This window comes from Lygodium microphyllum, chromosome 17 (assembly GCF_053477565.2).
Source record: "Lygodium microphyllum isolate KBCC chromosome 17, Lygodium_microphyllum_v1.1.10, whole genome shotgun sequence".
In the NCBI taxonomy this organism is placed as follows: domain Eukaryota; kingdom Viridiplantae; phylum Streptophyta; class Polypodiopsida; order Schizaeales; family Lygodiaceae; genus Lygodium; species Lygodium microphyllum.
The window spans coordinates 112,054,464-112,073,399 of NC_141151.1; the positions used below are offsets into that span (position 1 = coordinate 112,054,464).

General features: G+C 43.8%; 1 long non-coding RNA gene across 1 annotated transcript; it reads right to left on the reverse strand.

Moving 5' to 3' along the window:
- Positions 1-14,553: 14,553 nt before the first annotated feature.
- Positions 14,554-15,158, reverse strand: LOC148022257 (uncharacterized). The gene is made up of 3 exons (XR_015694328.1): positions 14,930-15,158; positions 14,732-14,833; positions 14,554-14,639 (listed from the first exon to the last, which is right to left on the reverse strand). It is a non-coding gene; the product is annotated as an uncharacterized LOC148022257 (long non-coding RNA).
- Positions 15,159-18,936: the final 3,778 nt, after the last annotated feature.

The window sequence follows — 18,936 nt, forward strand, 5'->3', positions numbered from 1 at the left end:
CCATCGGCCCAAGAAATAATTATACCACGAAAGGGCTATACTGATATGAATAAAACTTTTTAATCAACGATTGTCTTGACTATGAATATTGATAAAAGTGATTTGGTCACTTGGCTGAAGGAATACGTGGACGTAGTTTCTGAAGAGTTAACAGAACTCCCACTTCAAAGAGAAGTAGATCATGAGATCAAACCAGTAATAGGAGCTGCGCCAATTGCGAAGAGACCCTATAGGATGTCCATTCCGGAAGCTATTGAGTTGAAGGAACAACTCAAGCAACTGTTAAACCAAGGTTACATCCGGCCTAGCAATTCACCATGGGGAGCTCCAGTCCTATTCCAGAAAAAGAAAGATGGAACACTTCACCATGTATTGATTACAGTGGGGTGAATCAATCAACAGTCAAGAACAAGTATCCTATCCTTAGAATAGATGAGCTTCTTGATCGCCTTCAAGGTGCAAAGATCTTCTCCAAAATTGATCTCAGGTCAGGTTACTATCAAATCAGGATCAAGGATGAGGATATTCCAAAAACGGCCTTCAATACAAGATATGGGCACTTTGAATTCTTGGTTATGTCATTCGGGCTTACAAATGCACCTGCCACCTTCAATAGATTAATGCAGGATATTTTTAGACCCTATCTTGATGACTTCGTGCTTGTCTTCTTCAATGACACTTTAGTCTATTCTAAACAGGAAGAAGATCATGAACCTCAACTTCGGATTGTCCTTGAGACAATGAGGTTCCATAAGCTATATGCAAAAATGAAGAAGTGTGCATACTTCAAACGTCAGATTGAATATCTAGGATTCATAGTATCATCAGAAGGAATATCAGTAGATCCAGCCAAAGTCAGAGATGTGCTTGAATGGCCAATACCAGTATCCGTCAAAGAGATACGTAGTTTTCTTGGCTTGACAGGATGATATAGGATCTTTATCAAAAACTATGCTTTGATTGCAGCACCTCTTACCGACTTACTAAAGAAGCAGACTTCTATTACATGGTCAACTCCCGAGCAAAGTAGCTTCGATCAATTGAAGCAATGTTTGGTATCAGCACCTATTCTGAAACTTCCTGATCTCAATAAGGAGTTCGAGATAGTAACTGATGCCAGCATTCTTGCCTTGGGGTGTGTTCTTATGCAGGAAGGTCATCTAGTAGTATATTCTTCAAGGAAATTGAAGAGTCACGAAAAGAATTATGCCACGCATGATCTAGAGTTATTAGCTGTCATCCATGCTCTAAAGCTTTGGAGACACTACCTGTCGGGTAACAAGTTTACTCTAGTAACCGATCATAAGAGCCTCAAATGGATTTTTACCTAGAACGAGCTCAACATGAGGCAACGTCGATGGATTGAAGTATTGGAGGAATATGATTTTAAGATCAAGTACCGACCTGGAAAGGAGAATGTAGTTGTTGATGCACTCAATCGCAAGGCATTCCTTAATTCACTAATCTTGCAAAATCTATCAATAGCTAGATCTCCAGCTACAGAGGTGTCCATGCCAAACGATCTAATACTTGAGCTAGCTAGAGAGGAAGAATGCCATGATCTAGCCTATCAAAGGATGCTAAGGGAAGTCCCTATCAAGGACCAGGAACAAAAGCTAGAGGCTAAGTATCATGAATTCTCTGTCAGTAGTGGACTTGTCTACTATAGGATGAGAGTATGTATACGAGCAAGCCAGTTATTTAAATAGAAGATATTGTGCGAAGCTCATAATTTCACTTTATCGGGACATCAAAGCTGCGAAGGATAGACAGAAAGCATACATGGATTTGAAGTGTCAAGATAGAATATTTGAGGAAGGAGACATGGTCTTCATTCACGTATGCCCAAGGAAGATTTCTCTATCCTTAGGAGATTGCAGGAAGCTAAGTCCAAGGTATTGTGGACCATACAAGATCCTCAAGTGCTTAAGACCTAGTGTTTATAGACTGCAACTCCCTGAAAACCTAAAGGTTCATAATGTATTCCATAACAGTCTATTGAAGAATGAAGTATGTACCTAGCCCTAATCATGTACTTGATGACCAACAAGTTGTAATGCCTAGTCAAGGAGTCCTTGAACTAAGACCGGAAAAGACTTTAGATGTCAGAGAGAGACAGTTAAGATCTAGAACCTTGAAAGAATGCCTCGTCCAGTGGAAAGATTATCCCGAAGAGGATGCTACCTGGATGGATGAAAGCTCTCCCAGTCTTCAATATCCCCAGTTTTTCTCGAGATGAGGACATCTCGATTCTTCTAAGGGGGAGAGAATGTAATATTTCCGCACACTGCGTACCGTAAATATTGACTTCCCGCACGCCGTGTAAATCCTGTGCAAGGGTATCACCTACATCGTATTATTGGTAGCTTAATCCATACCGTGCATGCTAAAAAATGAGGCCGCCACATTGTAAATACGAGGTTGAGGTTGAAGATCGTAAAAAGCCGCGAGGGAACACCCTTTTTGAAGGGGCAATTTGGAGATTTTTAGGCAATTTTTTTTAATTATTATCCCTTCCCCCAGTCGATGCATGGCTGGAGGAGAGGGAGTGTGGGGAGGAATGGCCAAGGAGGAGTGGGACGGATATGCATGAGGAGGAATCCTCCACGTGTGTGGAGGCCCTCTTTCCCAAGGCCTATAAGAACCCCCTCTTGGGGGGGGGGAAAGAAGGACATGACGGCAGAAGGCTGTTGAGAGGGAGAGGCCGGATGTGAAGGGAGTGGCCGGACGTGAAGGGAGGAGGCCGGCCGTGTGAGGGAAGAGTCGCCATGTCACCGTGCTGAAGGAGGTGAGAGGAGACGTGGCTGCCGCCATCGCCATAGACCAGGCGGTGTGGTAATAGAGGGGGGGAAAGTCGCTGGCCGCTGGGGAAGCCGCCGACAGGGTGTCGCCACCTCGCTGGAAACCACCAGGCCACCACCGTCCTCGCCTCGACCACACCCTTTCCTCCCATGATCATTGGACCCTCCCCTGACGTGGCCACGTGCTGCCAGAAGCTCTTAGAAGCTTCTCTAGGAAGCTTCTAAGGGGGCTTCTCAAAGCCCCCTTCCCGTGGAGTCCCTTTATAAGCCCATTTTTACCCCGGGATTCAATCCCCCTTTCCCATTGCATTCCCACACAGCCCATATTAGCCCGGTGTAAGTCCCCCCTTCTCGTGGATTCCCAACACAAGTCCCTTCCCACCAATCACCCACAAGGCCGGTCCTAGGATTTTAGGGAAGGAGAAGAAGAACCCTAAAGCCTCCATTCTTGCAAGGCCAATTCGCAAGAGCCCTTTCCGCGAACATCCTCGTAAGGTCCAATTGTTGAAACTCCATTCATAAAATCCCCATTTCCACAAACTAAGCTCCAACCCCGCAAGGCCTTCCATAAGGCCAAATTCCGCAAGCTGGTATTCCCAAGGATCCACATTTCGAAAGGGATTTCCTACGTACCAGGGAGAAAAGAACAAGATCTTGAGGCTGCGTATCAAAGCGAGCAAATTCACCGATTGCGTAAGGGAAAAGGCAACCTGGAAGTCCGTAATTATGTCATAATGGCCCCTAAAAAGTCACAAGACGCGCCTGCGGGAGGATCTTCTCCTAGTATTTACGTGGATATTTCACGGAGCCCACAAGTCCAGGTTTGATCTATTTGGATTCCACACATAAGTATTGAGTTAATCACGATAAACTTCATGAATTAGGAAGCACTCATGCATGTTTGAGTTCAACTAGTCAAGTTAAATGCAATTGGAAAATGGATTGGCTATTTGAACATTTATTAGAAATAGCTTAAGATATGAAAAATTGATCATTGGTACGTTCAAAGGAATGAATGAAAAGAGCATAAGGTGGCAAGATTCCTTTTATGTATTCAAAAGTGACAAGCCTAGGACAACTGTTGCCTCATTACAAGGTTGAAATTATTGAGGTACACCTTTTTACTAGGCATGGAAAGATTAATGGCATGTCCCATTTTTAGATAAATCTTCCTTGTAATGATTCATGAGGAAAAGTTAACACCCATAAGATGTTATTCGAAAAGGAATAGAAGGGCACGAAAATTATCTATGGACTTGGAAGTGGCATGGGTATTTGATGTAAGTCCTAGTAGGACCTAGGAAAGTTAGTGTCCAGATTATCAGGCATTTTTACTTTGCCAAGGAAGGATAGGGTTATTGTGAACCATGTGATGCGTAGAAGCAGTGAATCGCATGTTTACACGTATTGGTGTAGTTGTAACTATTGATCTAGTTTATTACCTTTGGGAAAGGTTCATCCTTGTTGCAAGACAAGTATATTGTGTTGTCTAAATCACATAAACCACAAGGGATTCATTTGGGCATGGTTCAGTCGATATGATAAGTATCCCAAGTGCTAACTAGGGTTTAGTGCGGTAAGAATTCGACCTAGTTTTACACTTGTTGCCAAGTCAAAACCCGCAAACCCAAAGATCTTACACACATTCACTAAATGTTGAGTCAATTGGATACTCATGCATAAAACGATCTAAGGTTTCTACCCTAAGGATCACTCGTTCATATGATGAAACTCGGGATTGAGTTGGAATTCCTAGGACCGAACGTGGTCGGCCTAATATAATTGGGAATGAGTTGGGTAAAAAGACACCCTAAACCCTGCTACTCGGCTGAAGGTAATTCCGTGACCAGAAAACGCCATTCAATGGGTGAAATGATCCCGTGAAATAGATGCAACACATGTGAAAAAGGTTGCAACACCGTATAGACTTGAGATTTGTCCACAAGAGAGTTTTGTCATTTCTCGAAATGAGGTTGGCAAGTTATTGAAAGAATTTAACTTACAAGAGGATGAGCAATCATCCTGTTACTTCACCTTTCTTGAGGAATAATTGCCAAGAAAAAGGAGAGTTAGGTATTTGCCTGAAAGAAAATGACCAATCAATAAGTTGAAGCGACATGGTCGCCAGGATTTACTATTACCTAAGGTATTGATTAAGTTGGGTTAACAGGGTATGGCCCTAACCCAAGGATAAAAGGGTGAACAAACAAACCCTTGGGGATCTTGCCAAGTCGCAATTTGATCCCAGATCGAATGCTGGATGCATTCGGAGAGAATGATTCACTTTTTTTAAACAGTTGGCCAAATAAAACGACCACTGGAATTGATTGTGCTTGTAATAGTTTAGAAAGCATTGTTTGCATTGTTTGCTCAAGGAACTAAAGGATGAAAAGATATCTAAATACTTCAGGTTGAAGCCTGAAGGGAGAGGCAGCTTCAGTTACCCCCGACTGCCTGCCTGACCCTAACCAAGGGGGTTGTTAGCCACGCCGGGAACGTGGACCGAACCCACCGCGAGAGGTCTCTCCGTTGAGTTCTACTTGGAGCAGGAGGACGCTTGGGTGCCAGGGGGGCTCTGGCCGTAAATCCCTCGCCTTCCGGGTCCTGCACAAGAGGCTAACGTGACTCGGGATTGGATCTCGAGGCCCGCATACTAGTCTACGGGCGGAAACTTGGATTAGTGATCCCTGGTGGATTACTGGATAGCCTTCGGGCGGATTTTGAATATGCCTACGGGCGAAAGCTTGGAATAGTGATCCGTGGTGGATTACTGGATAGCCTTCGGGTGGATTATGAATACGCCTACGGGCGGGAACTCCTTGTATTTCAAAGGTAAAAGGATAAAATGATAATAAAGAAGTTGTTTGGCATTGTTTTCTTTATGTCCTGTGATAAGATTACGTGAAGGAACCGGTGCATAACAGGGTTAATCAAAGAAGCTGTTTGTATATGTCAAACTAATGTGGTAGGTAATTACATAACTAAAACAAACCGAGGAAATTGCGGAGGATGGACCATGGGTCCATCCTATGGATGGGTGGTCCCGATTAGCCGGGAACTTTTCTCAAAGTCTTCGACGAACAGCAGGTTGATCTTCAGCATCAAAGCGAATAACGAAGACGATGACCTAGAGTTACATCCTACTCGATTTACGTTGTTTTAGGGGAACGGAATGGGACTATGCCTTATGGCAGAGAGGTCGAGCCTTGCATCCCTCTCGTTTCCCATTCTCCTTGAACCAAGTGCAGCGTGAATCCGCTTCGGACCGGGCGCTTCTGCGTAAAGTAGTTCGCTCGGGTCTGACGCTATTTGTTGCTAGCTAATGACCAAACACGAAAACCCAAATTCAGGTCGATCCTAAGTGGGAACAGCCAGGATACTTCCGCTACGTGGCAGACGCGGGAAGACCTAGATCGCAAGTCCCGTAACATTCCATGGGAGTGCCGGGCGGAGCTTTCTAGACATCCTTCCCGATGGACTGCTAAGACGTGTCCGGAATGATTCTAGCGGACACGTTACAATATGTCAATGATGCTTGAGCATTTGGATCAAAAGAAATACATAGAAATGCACCACACAATCTAGAGCTTAAATAGAAAATTGTGTCTCCCTCTCCCTCTCTCATTTTCTCTCCCTCCCTCTCCCTCTTCCTCTCTTTCTATCTCATTTCCTCTCCCTCACTCAATACACACGAATTATACCAAAAACAAGTAAAAGAGAGAGAGAAAACACAAAAGCAAAGCAAGAATGGACAATGCACTCACCGTAAAGGCTCGAAGAAGGGTTTGGCGGCTCCTCTTCGCCCTCCGTACACCTTCTCCTCTTCTTTGCAAATGGCGGCGGTGGCGGTGAGAAGCCTTCTTTCTCCCTTTTTCTCCATTTCTCTCCCTCTCAAATGCAAGATGTTCGCTCTCCCTCTCGCTCTCCCTTTCACTCTCTCTTTCATGAATGAGCACAAAATAACGTGCTCGGGTGGTTTCGGCCCACTTTTTTTCATCTGAGAACCGTAGCTATTTGTGTTGCTAATAGCAATGCAAATAGCGACACCGCTATTTCACGTCGCAAATCGCCGTCGCTATACCCTCATATCCTTGTAGTGAGTCCCTAATTCACCTTCTACATGAAGTACTACTGTAATTCAGGAGAAAAAGTTTCTTCTCAAGCAAATTAAGCCGCCCGAGTTTGACAGGAGAGGTAGGTTCATCCAGGCAGATGCTGAAATTTAGATTGAATCCATGGAGGATTACTTTGAAGGAGCCGGTACTACACCCGCCAATCAGGCTATGCTCGCCAAGCTAAAGCTCACCGACGAAGCCAGGATTTGGTGGAAGCAATGGTGCAGGGATCAAGGGATCGCAGAGGGATCCATTACCTGGGAGAAGCTGAAGAAAGCTATGCAAGGAAGATACTTGCCACCTACATATCACACGCAGAAAATGAATGAGTTATAGGAGTTAAGACAGTTGGGGCTCACTCTTAATGCATAATACTCTAAATTCATCTCACTTTTAAAGTATGCGCCACAAATGGACATGACACAGCAGGTGTCCAAATTTTGTGCGGGTTTAAATCCACTAGTAAATACCCGTCTCAAATCTATGCATCCTTCAGAGGCTTCAGGACACACTCATTCGAGCGGAGCCTATAAGTCAGGATGTGCAGTCTAAACCAAGGGTTAACAAAGCTTCATCTTATAATGACCCGAATAGAGGAGCATTTGGACCTCAGATAAAGAGAGTTCAAGGTCATAATCAAGGACAAAGAAAGAAAGCAAGGACTAACAACGTCAACAACTTTGTTCCTACTCAAAGTAATGGTCGAAACCTCCATTGTTTCCACTGCAACGAGCCCGGTCATTTCAAAAGGCAATGTCCCAAGCTTGGTGGAGGACATTGCCAAGCACCTTTCCAAGGAATAGGCCATGGTCAAGGAGCTGCTACCCGAGGCAGATGAAGAACCGCCTGCGTTACCAATAGGCAATTGTGCGAAGAAGAAGAAGAAGAAGATCCGACCATGGAAGCAGAGTTCGAAAGGGCGACAGTCCATGCTACTCTACACAAGAAATGCCCGAATTGCCAATTCTCGGTTATTCAAACACCATTGGACTATCAAGGTAAAATTTTCAAGACCTTGATTGATTATGGCACTACACATTCCTTTATCTCACTAGCATGTGCAAAACGATTAGGAATAGCCACTGTAGAAGCACCTACCTTGCTTGTGGAATTGGCAAATTGTCGTGAGGTTATGTGTACCATGCAAACTGCTAAGGTGGAATTCTTTCTGGGAGGAAAGAAGACTTTAGTCAAATTTACAGTCATGAATTTAGGTATCCATGAGTGTTTACTCGGAATGGATTGGCTTAAGCCTAATGACGCCCACATTCAATGTGGAAAGGGCCAAGTTTCCTTTCCAAACTCTGAAAGGGAATTAGTCACAACTCAAGGTGAGGCTAGAGTGCCAAGAATCCAATTGTCCAAAGTATCTCGGACCATAAAAGGAGCCAGAAAAGGATTACCTGTCCAGTTAATTAAGCTCAACAAGTTAGATCAGAAGAAAGAGTCTAGCGAAGGACCTTCTTGGCTAAAGGAATACGCGGACGTATTCCCTGAGGAGTTGAACCCCCGCCTCAAAGAGAAGTGGATCCTGAGATTAGGTTAGTACCAGGAGCTGCGCCAATTGCAAAGAGACCTTATAGAATGTCCATACCAGAAGCAATTGAGCTAAAGGAACAACTCAAGCAACTACTAGATTAGGACTACATCCGGCCTAGCAGTTCACCATGGGGAGCTCCAGTATTGTTCCAGAAAAAGAAAGATGGGACACTTCGACTATGTATTGATTACCGAGGACTGAATCAATTAACGGTCAAGAACAAGTACCCTATTCCTAGAATAGATGAGCTTCTTGATCATCTTCAGGGTGCAAAGATCTTCTCCAAGATTGATCTCAGGTCAGGTTATTATCAAATAAGAATCAAGGAAGAAGATATCCCAAAGACAGCCTTCAATACAAGATATGGGCACTTTGAGTTCCTACTTATGCCATTCGGACTTACGAATGCACCTACCACCTTCAACAGATTAATGCAAGATATTTTTAGGCCATATCTTGATGATTTCATGCTTATCTTCTTCGACAACACTTTAGTCTATTCTAAACATGAAGAAGATCATGAACCCCAACTTCCGATTGTCCTTGAGACAATGAAGGTGCATAAGCTGTATGCTAAGATGAAGAAGTGTTCATTCTTCAAGCGTCGGATTGAATATTTGGGATTCATAGTATCAACAGATGGAATCTCAGTAGACCCAGCTAAGGTCAGAGATGTGCTAGAATGGCCAATACCAACATCTGTCAAAGAGATACGCAGCTTTCTTGGATTGACAGGATGGTATAGGGTCTTCATCAAAAACTATGCTTTGATTGCAACACCCCTGATGGACTTACTGAAGAAGCAAACTTCCATTGTCTGGTCAACTCCTAAACAATATAGCTTTGACAGATTGAAGCAAAGTTTGGTATCAACACCTATCCTAAAACTTCCCAGCTCAATAAGGAGTTCGAGGTAGTAATTGATGCTAGCACACTTGCCTTGGGATGTCTGCTCATGCAGGAAGGTCATCCTGTAGCATACTTTTCAAGGAAATTAAAGAGTCATGAGAAGAATTATGCTACACATGATCTGGAATTGCTAGCTGTCATCCATGCTCTAAAGCTTTGGAGACACTACCTGTTGGGTAACAAGTTTACTCTATTAACTGACCATAAGAGTCTCAAATGGATCTTTACTCAGAATGAGCTCAACATGAGGCAACGTCGGTGGATTGAAGTGTTGGAAGAGTATGACTTTGAAATCAAGTACCGACCAGGAAAAGAGAATGTAGTTGCCGATGCACTTAGTCGCAAGGCATTCCTTAGTTCCCTAATCTTGTAGAATCCATCAAGAGCCAGATCTCTAGCTACAAAAGTATCTATGCTAAACAACCCTATACTTGAGTTAGCTAGAGAGGATGCATGCCATGATTTGGCCTACCAAACAATGCTAAGGGAGATCTCTATCAAGGATGAGAATCAAAAGTTGCAGGCTAAGTATCATGAATTTTCTATCAATAGTGGACTTGTCTACTATAGAACAAGGCTGTGTGTACCAGCAAGTTAGTCACTTAAGTAGAAGATATTGTGGGAAGCTCATGATTCCCCTTTCTCAGGACATCCTGGCTATGCCAATACTCTTAATGCAATTAGGAAGAGTTATCATTGGGAAAGACTTAAAGGTGACGTTCTCAAATATATCACCCAGTGTTTGTCTTGTCAACGTATCAAAGCCGAACATGTCAAGATACTAGGGAAACTGCAACCGCTTGACATTCCTCAAATGAAATGGGAATTCATAAGTATGGATTTTGTTGTAGGCCTACCCCAAGTCCAGGGAGGATACAACTCCATCATGGTTGTGGTTGACATGGTTACTAAGATTGCACATCTTATTCCAGTAAAGACAAACTATAAAGCCTCAGACATTTCAAGATTGTTTATAAAGGAGATATTCAAGCTACATGGTTTACCCAGAAGAATCATTAGTGATCGTGATTCTCTCTTCACATCACACTTCTGGAGAGCTATCTTTGACGCTATTGGGACTCAACTCTATTTTAGCACCGCTTACCATCCCCAAACGGATGGCCAAACAGAGCAGATAAATTAAGCCATCGAGGATATGCTTAGGGCATACTGCTATCGAGAGCCGAAGAGGTGGATTCAATACGTGCCTTTCGTTGAATTTGCCTACAATGCTTCTTACCAACAAAGCATTCAAATGACCCCTTTCCAAGCATTGTATGGTCATGATTATTGAAGTCCCCTAAACTTTTCAGATCCAACCTTAAGGGTTGAAGCTTCAAGGCAGATGTTGGAAGAGATGGATGACCAAATAAAGTCAATAAGACAAGACATCCAAGTGGCCAAGGATAGACAGAAGGCATACGCACATTTGAAGCGTCAAGATAGAATCTTCAAAGAAGGAGACATGGTCTTCATTTGCGTATGCCCAAAGAAGAGTTCCCTATCCTTAGGAGATTGCAAGAAGCTAAGTCCAAGGTATTGTGGACCGTACAAGATCTTCAAATGCCTAGGACCTAATGCTTACAGATTGCAACTCCTTGAGAACCTAAAGGTTCACAATGTATTCCATATCAGCCTATTGAAGAAATATGTACCTAATCTTAACCATGTACTCGATAACCAACAAGTTGTAATGCCTAGTCAAGGAGACCTTGAACTAAGGCCTGACAGGATCTTAGACGTTAGGGAGACACAATTAAGATCCAGAACCTTGAAAGAATGCCTCGTCTAATGGAAAGATTATCCCGAAGAGGATGCCACTTGGCACTCTCAACCATCAATATCCCCAGTTTATCTCGAGATGAGGACATCTGGATTTCTCCAAGGGGGAGAGAATTTAACATCCCGAATTAAACCACCTCTATAAAGGATAAGGGGAATTTTTTTTTTGAAATTTTTTTATCCCCTCCTCCCCCAGTCGACATTGCACTGGAGGGGAAGGAGGGAAGCCACAGAATGCAGCACGTTGGATCCCATGTAGGAGCTAAGGCCATCTATGTTGTTGTGTAGGAGAGGGAGCATCCCCCTCCCCTCCCCTATTTAAATCTCTGCTGGGCATCCTGGGAGAAGAGGAAAGGCTTCGCCTGCTATTGTTGTGAGGGGATCGAGAGGGAGATGGAGAGGCTGCCACTGCTGTTGCAAGAGGGGAGAGGTTAAGAAGGAGTGGAGGCATCGAGTATTGGCAGGCCATCATCGGCCTCCGCCATCACAGCCCACGCCCACTTCGTCAGCATGCCGTCCAATTTCGACTGACTTTTCCCTCCTTGCCCACGTGGATCAGAAGCTTAGAAGCTTCTTGAGGGGAAGCTTCTAATGGGCTTCATAAGCCCCCTTCCCCCCCCGGATTTTAAATTCCCTTAGTGCCCTTCTTATGGCTTTTAAGATTACCCCCCCCCCCCCCCCCTCCCTCCAAGTTTTCCTTTAAAAACCCCCTTAGGCCTTTTCCCTCCTTCCGAAAGGTATAGCCTTTAAAGGCTACATTTCCCCCTTTATAAGAAAATCTCTCTCTAAGGCTCCCTTAGGGTTTGCCCCCCATAAAAGGTTACTCCAAATGACCTTTCCTTTTCCCCCCCATGTTTTCTAAACCAACCCCTTAGGCCCATAGACTTTAAGGCCGCTTTTTTCCCTTGGAAAAATCCCTTAAGATTCTATAGGTCCCATTTTCCCCCAAGAAAATTTTACCTTAGCCTTTCCTTGCCCATGAAAAAATACCCCTTGGAACTCTCCCGCACCTTGTTTCTTTTGCCACACACAAACAAAAGAAGAATGTTGAGGGTCGTTTGACACCTTCCTTTCCTACTCAAAAGCCTCGTAAGGGGTTCCACAATTTTTCCCCCGTTCATGCGAGTCTTTACAAAGGCCATTAAGCCTTCCCCATGCCTTAATGGGTCTTAGTTGTGAAAGATTCTGAAACACCTCCTTTCGAATTCCCTACTCCAAGGAGGAAGCCTTCTAAAACTGCTTCCGAGGGACGGTGCAAGTTATTGCAAAAGGGAGCCACGGTGGAATTTCAAAAGGAATTGTAAAGCTGCTTCCACGACGGAAAGACTACAATTGCGATGCCTTTTAAGAAAGTTCAAGGCGTAGCCGCCGGCAGGAGGGTCGTCTCCTGGCATCCACGTGGACATCTCACCCCAAGCCCAGGTTTTCCTTCCTAATTTTTATTTAGTATTGTTGTAATTCAATCATGTAAGAACAGAATATTAGTGAGTTTGGGAATCTCCCAATTCCCATTTTTTGAATACTAAAAAGGTGACACCGGGATAAAATGCCCATAAGTTTTTCAAAACCATATGATGTGACCTATCAATGGAAAGAGCTTGAAAAATGGAATCTATTGAGCTATAGAGCGCTTGATTTGGAGCTATAGTGTTCAAGTTATGAAAAATCCAAAGATTTGACCATGTGTCCCAAACTTATGGGAAATTCCCATATTCCTCAATATGGTGTTTAAGGTAAATTGTTGGATATAGGATATATTTTTTGTCCTAGATGTTCAGGACGTAGGAACTTAGTCATTAATACTTTCAATAAAACATGCAAAACAAAGAAATCATAAATGCATTTCTAGCAAATAGCCTTATGCATTGAAATGATTTAAAAATTAGATTAATGTCCATTAAAATAGCATACTTCATTTTAAGCCTAGATGTATAAACTCTATATCGCACTACTAACCCATACCCGCTTCACAATGAATCATCATGGAAAGTCCAAAGTATGAAATGATTCTTACGATGCATAACTCTAGGAAAATATTATTTGTCAACTGCATAAATTATCAAGTCAAAGGTTTCTTGTTTAGCATGAACTTTGTTCGCAAAGTATAGGAAGATTAGTTGGAATTAACCTAACCTATGCCTGACTCTAATCAATAAGTTAGGGTTGAAAAATCAATTTACGCATAGACAACAAGTCATGTGGAAATGATCACGAAATTATCTTCTAGAGTTAAATAAATTGGCATAAACCTAAAATACCTAAACCGCGGAGTACTCGTTTAGAATGAGTTATATTCCAATAAATTCACTAAGAATTAATACGTAACCTAATCGTTACGTATTGCTAAAATTGAAACTCCTATACGCTAAATACTTGCCCTCTTTCACGAAAATGTAGGGACAGGGAAACATATTTTGAAAGTGAGCTAGGGTTTGTCCCTAAGAATCTTACAAGATGAAACTTGGAAACCCTAGGTCTAATGACATCAGCCTAATGTAATCAGGAACAGATTGTTTCATGACTCCGTTCAATGCGTAGAATAAGTCTCATAGTTCAATGGGACACTTGCGTGGCAAGTGTGGAGTTACATGATCTTGCGATTGGATCATAAGGGGAATGGCCAAATTCTTGCAACGAGGTTGGCAAGTCCTTACGCAAGTTATCTTGCAAGAGGATGAATAATGATCCTAATTTAGTATCTTTCTTGAGTAAAGAAGATTGATTGGAAACTAAAGACCAGCCGATAAACTGAAGTAACCGATGAACTTAAGGTTTGACCAAGTCGGGTTAATAGGGTACACCCTAACCCAGGATATAGGGGATCTTGCCAAGTTGCAAGTCATCCTGGATGGAGTGCTGGACGCATTCGAAAAGAAGGATTCATTCCTTAGTAGTTTGCCAACAAAAAAAATCAATGGAAATGCACTACAAGATATAGACCTTATAGCGACGTTTAAAGCGACGAAAATACAAACAACAAAATTTGCCCCCGTCATCGCAAAAAGCGTCGTTATTGACGACGCCATAGAATCGTCGCTATATTTGCGACGCATATAGCGATGGTCACAGAGAATTTGCGATGCTGATAGCGACGGCAATAGCGACGCGTGCAGTAAATTTGCGACGCAAATAGCGACGGTAACAGAGAAAAAAAAAATTTGTAGCAGGGCAGCAAGCTGCCCTGCCACATATAGCATTGTGTGCTGTATGAGAGCCATACAAAATAGTTTCTGCACTGCTTCATACAAAGCGTTTGCAAACAAAAAGAATGTATACTGAAATCATAAAACTGATGGATGAAATAAATATATGATATCGCATAAAATGCGATTGGTACAATCATAAAACAATATCACTAATACATGTTATATTTGTCTACATGGATCGGGCGACTAAAAACTAAAGGTATGTGAGCTCTAAGGATCCAAGGGCGAGCTACAAATCGTCGTCCCCCGAAAGCTCTTCCCGTTGTAAAGGAGCATCAAACGGATTCTACAGAAAAAGAAACAACATATCAATCCACCATACAATAATGCATTCAAATATCTCATGGTAACTACGGACAAGAAAGATGAGTGACTTACTGGGCCGCCGCGTCTATACAATCCGTCGATCAATGATCTGAGACCGTGCCTCTCCGCATATCGAGTCTCAAGGCCTTGCGGATAGCGATTTGTAATGGAGTGCTGCAAAGAAAACAAAATGCTAACTGTTAGAAACATGATTGTCAGTACAAAGAATATCTCAAAAAAACAAATAAGCAAAACAAAAGAGAATCTTACAAAGTCCTCCAAATATGTCCTGTGGCCGCCACTCCCAAGATGATGTACCGATCCGGCCTCGATTCGTGCCCTCGCCGCCTCCCGCTACTGACTCCAACGTCCTGGCGAATTTGTAGCCTCCTCCCTCAGTCAGTGCCAGTCGTCTGCATCTAACCACTCGGGCTTTGGAGCCCCACTCTTGATTGCCTTGCGTGCGTCGGATCGTCTATGTGACATGTATGCACGCATGCAATCCATCATCCAGCCCGTAGAGAATCTATCCACTGCGGCTGGCACCAGGAACTCCTCGTGCAAGGATGCTACTATGTACTCCTTGCTCCCCTCCGGTATGTTCCTCCAATGATCGAGGACGTTGTGCCGAAAAACTTGTTGGCACAACTCCCTCATGCGAGCCATCACCCTCCTCCCCTCATCATTCATGATGATGGCTTCCTCTCGATCTTGCCTTGCAATCTGGTACTTGGCGATCCACGTCTCCATGGAGGCATGGTGCAACATACAAAAGCGATTCACCTTCTCTTCCATTGAGGCATCCATTCTTTTTTCTACCCCATTTCCAACCACCACATCTCCAGTCAGCCTGTCATCGTCCTTCAGCGTCCATAGCATTTCATTGTCTGGTTCCACCGTTGGTAGCCATTGTGAGATCCGGGTTTACCATTTTCAGCTCGTACCAGCTTGCAGCGTTCATATGTGCTGGAGGTCGTCCAAGAAAACCTTCCCTCAGTTCATGATCCTCCGGCAAGAAAGCGGCGTGTCCTTGATATACCATCTTCTTCATGGTTCGTGACCTTCGGGAGTCTAACTGTGGCCCACACAATGGACATGCATGATAACCTGAGGTAACGAAACCTGCAAGGCGATCCATGACCTAGTGAATACTTGATTGAATGAAATAAAATATAGATATTACCGGTGACAACAAAGGTCTGCTCACCTGAGCACTCTCCCAATCCCGGAAAGTCATGCATCGTCCACATGAGAATGGCTCGAATGTTGGCTGACCGCCGACCATCGCGCCTGCTCATATCTTGCACCGTGACCCCCTCCTCCCACAAAATCTTAAGCTCATCGACTAATGGACGAAGATACACGTCCATATTTTTTACTTTGTAGCGGCCCGGGACGAGCAAGCTAAGGATGAGATGTCCTTTCTTCGTAGAAAGCCATGGAGGAATGTTGTAGTTGACAAGCACTATAGGCCACACACTGTAAGAAGTCGAGCGCAGACCGAATGGGTTCACACCATCCATGGCGAGACCGAGCCGAAGATTCCTTGGCTCTCGCGCAAAGCCTGGGAAGGTAGAGTCAATGAGGCTCCATGCGCGCGAATCTGCTGATATTCGTTGCACTCCATCCGTGGACCTATTCTGCACATGCCACGTTGTCAAGCTTGCCATGGCAGACGTGCAAAACATGTGGTTTATGCGGGGGATGAGCGGAAAGTGTTTGAGGACTTTTTGAGGGATGGTCTGCCCTTGCAAGTCCTGTCGATACCTGTGAGCACCACACTTTGGGCATGTCTCCATAGTCTCGTATTCATCTCGAAACAATATGCAGTCGTTGATACATGCATGGATGTTATTGTAGTCCATGCCAAGCTTCCGTAAAACATGTCGCGCATCATCACGAGACTCAGGCATGGTGTTTGCAGGTGGCAACATATGATATTTCAATAACCTGAAAAAATCATAAAACACCTTGAAAAATCTATCCATGTTTGCAATAATACTGTTTTAAAAAAAACAATGAAGTCTGTGTGCAAGGTACCTGAATAACTCAGTCACACTCGTATCGCTCCAACCGTATTTTGCTTGCACACTTAAGAGTGCAAGCAATGTCTTCAACCGAGATACTCGGCACCCATCATATAATGGTATGGATGCTTCCTCTCTAAGCGGGTCAGATGTCTCAACATCCATGGGAATCAATGCATCGATCATTGCATCCATCTCAGGCTCCAAGATTGTAGGCAAGTCGGGAAGGTTGTCTGTCTCCTCTGGCATTGACGGTATAGATGGGCCTTGCGAGTGGTCGATTGGCTCCTGCAATCCATCCATCGCACGTCCACGAACTCTTCTAATTGGCCGCAAAGGGTGCACTCCCCCTTGGGTTGAGACATCACCCCCCTGGATACAAAATTTACCAACAAGACCCAATCTTATTGTGTATGGTTTTCAATTAGCTTGAGAGTACAATGCATGAAAAATGCTAACTTCAAATTACCGTTTGCTGAAAGTCTGCAATCGCCTGATCAATGATCTCAGATTGAAACTCGCCAAATCGTCGTACGTGTTCTATAGACAATCGGCATTTTCTTCTAATTGCCAACTTGCATTGAGAGCAAGGACATGGGACACGCTGATTAAGATACGACTCGCGGTCTTGAACAATAGGACCTTCTTCGTTTGCCATCTTATCTACATTACAGCAAACAAGGCTTAAATGGATAGCTTTATGGAGATGTACGTCAAGTTGCAAGTTGACCATAAACCTTGCATTGTATATAGTAGTCAAGAGATTTTCTGATGTTATATCTCGGCCTTGTATCATGCTCAACGATTTGTTTATCCCGGTAGATAATTTTTTGTTATATCTCGGTTTTGAGTATAAGTAATCCATTTTAAAATTAATGCACGCCATCTATGAAATTTTATAACTATAGTAATAAAATTTATTTCAATCAATTCTACTCATAGTCATAAGACTTGAGAGAAATTATCCTATACTCAATTTAAGGGTTTCTTCTTCTATAACAATAATTTTGGATTCATTTTGATGAAGTACGTGGCCATATGCAAAGCACATTGCATACCATTATCAATACGTATATTATCTTAAATTTCCTTCCCTTCCCTCTCCCTCTCTTTCTCTCCCTCTCCCTCTCTTCCTCTCTTTCTCTCACCCTCACCCTCTCCCTCTCGTTCTCTTTCTCTCCCTCTCTCATTTCCTCCCTCCCCCTCCCTCTCCCTCTCCCTCCCTCTTTCTCCCTCTCCCTCTCCCTCTCCCTCGCTCCCTCTCCCTCCCCCTCCCTCTTTCTCTCCCTTTCTCATTTCCTTCCCCTCCTCCTCCCTCTCCCTCTCCCTCTCCCTCTCCCTCTCTTTCTCTTTTTCTCCCTCTCCCTCTCTATCTCTCTTTCTCTCTCATTTCCTAAACAAGCAAAAAATAAAGTGATTTAAACATCCTCCAAGAAAAAGGGAGAGGGAGAGATACAATGCACTCTCCCTCTCTTTCTCTTTCTATCCCTCTCTCATTTCCTTCCCCTTCCTCTCCCTCTCACTCTCTTTCTCTCTCATTTCCTCTCCTAAACAAGCAAAAAATAAAGTGATTCAAACATTAAACAAGCAAAAGGGAGAGGGAGGGAGAGAGAGAATGCACTCTCCCTCCTTCTCCCTCTCTTTCTCTTTCTCTCCCTCTCCTATTTCCTCCCCCTCCCTCTCCCTCTCCCTCTATTTCTCTTTCTCTTTCTTTCCCTCTCCCTCTCCCTCTCCCTCTCCCTCTCCCTCTCCCTCTCCCTCTCCCTCTCTTTCTCTCTTACTCTCTCGTTTCCTCTCCTAAACAAGCAAAGAAGAAAGTAATTTAAACATTAATCAAGCAAAAGGGAGAGAGAGAGAATGCACTCTCCCTCTCTTTCTCTCCCTCTCTCTCCCTCTCCCTCTCCTTCTCTTTCATTTCCTCTCCTAAACAAAAAAAAGAGAACGATTTAAACCTTCAACAAGTAAAAGAAAGAGAGAGGGAGTCTCACCAATGAGATATGGCGAGCGTGGGCGGCTTCTCTTTGCAACCAGGGCTCCTCCTCTCCTTCACGAACAACGACGGTGGCGGTGGCGGCGGCGGCGGCGGTGGCAAGTCTCTTCCTCCTCTTCTCTCACAAAGCCTTGGCTCTCTCCCTCGCTCTCTCCCTCGCTCTCGCTCTCAAAAGGCGAAGAAAAAAAAATGAAAACGGCGCTCTGGTTTCGGCCGCGCTTTTTTTCCCTGCGGCGTCGCAATTGGCGTCGCTATATGCG